This window comes from Plecotus auritus (assembly GCF_963455305.1).
Source record: "Plecotus auritus genome assembly, chromosome: 2".
Classification (NCBI taxonomy): Eukaryota; Metazoa; Chordata; class Mammalia; order Chiroptera; family Vespertilionidae; genus Plecotus; species Plecotus auritus.
In genome coordinates, this window is record NC_137771.1 from 101,876,933 (window position 1) to 101,878,526 (window position 1,594).

The 1,594-nt window shown below is 40.0% G+C and overlaps 1 pseudogene across 1 annotated transcript; it reads right to left on the minus strand.

The window, feature by feature from the left end:
- Positions 1-527: 527 nt before the first annotated feature.
- LOC308241161 (large ribosomal subunit protein uL16-like) lies at positions 528-1,159 on the minus strand (annotated as a pseudogene). Its single transcript has one exon. The product of its transcript is annotated as a large ribosomal subunit protein uL16-like (transcript).
- Between the last annotated feature and the right edge of the window lie 435 nt (positions 1,160-1,594).

The following is a 1,594-nucleotide window of genomic DNA, read 5'->3' on the forward strand; positions in this document are numbered from 1 at the left end:
CAGCCATTTCTCCAAGGAGTCATGATTCTTTTTATTGGACAATGGTATTTAAAAAAAAAAAGATCTTGGCACTTAGTTGTGCTACTTGCTACTGGAATATAATGTATTTTAGGCCCTTACAGATGACAGATTAAATAAATATATCTGTATATATTAACCATGTACATACACATATCCACAAATATAGTTGATCCTTGAAAAATAGGGATTGCATTTTACAGGTCCACTTGTAGGAGGTTTTTTTTTTTTTTTCCTAAAAATGTACTTTTTCTTTCTTATGATTTTCTTAATAACATTTTTTTTTTTACTTTGGCTAACTTTATTGTAAGAATACCGTAGATAATATACATAACATGCAAAATATGTGTTAATTATGTATGTTATCACTAAGGTTTTCAGTCAACAGTAAGCTATTAAGTTTTTAGGGAGTCAAAAGTTATATGCAGATTTTTTTTTTACAGGAGGTAGGATTTATTGGTGAGTGTAAGGTGGGAGCAGCACAGAGACTTTCATGAGTAAAGGGCCCATCATTTGCCCAGGGAACCACAATTAGGGATGTATTTGATCTCACAGCCATCTGGGATGAGCCACTTTTCAGCCACTGTGTCTTCAAACTCATGCACATTAAACTTAGTAAAGCCACACTTCTTGGAGTTGTGGACCTTCTGTTGGCCAGGGAACTTGAATTTAGCTCTGTGTAGGGCCTCAATCATGTGCTCCTTGTTCTGCAGCTTGGTGTGGATGGACATGATGACTTGGCCAATGTGGACCCTGGTCACTGTGCCCTGGGGCTTTGAGAGGCACCTGGCATACCTATCTTGAGCTTGTCAGCACCAGCACAGGACAACATCTTGTTGATGTGGCTGATGTGGAAGGGTGTAGCCTCACTTGGGTGTGAAAACCATCTTTGCCACAGCTTTTCACCATGTAGTTAGCACAAATATGGGCAGTTCCAGGGCTTTGGAGGAGAGCTGCTCATATTCATCTGACATCATGTGGCCACAAAGTGGAAACTCATCCACTTTTGCCTTCTTCTGCCCCTGGTCAAAGATGAGGATCTTAGCATCAGGGACACCTCGGCAGAAGGGAGACTTTGGGTACAGCTGTTCTTACAATACCAGTAACACCTGTGGGGCAGCACCAGGATCTTCAATGGCATGCAGAAGGGAAAGAGCTACATACAGATTTTTAACTGGAGGTCTGGTACCCCTAACTTCTCTGTTGTTCAAGGGTCAACTGTATTTATATATGCAACCACCTGTACTGTATCTTCTTAAGCTAACCATGTTTTCATATTGTTGCCTTCAACTCTAATTTACTACCACATGGTCCATTCTGACCTCCTGTCTTTATCCATAAACTCCCAGTCCAAAAGTGCAAAACCTGTCTTCTAACACCTGATATCCATTTGCTTAACTGTCTAATTCTGGTATACACATATAGCAGTGTCAGGATTGTTAACACATACCCAGAGGAAACAATTTTATCAACTGCAATACAGTGTTTTGTACAGTTCCTTTTGCCTTTGCTCTTATAGGCTTTACTTATTTCCAAAGTTACTCAGGTCCATAGCATTTCTCCCAACTCATTCAGT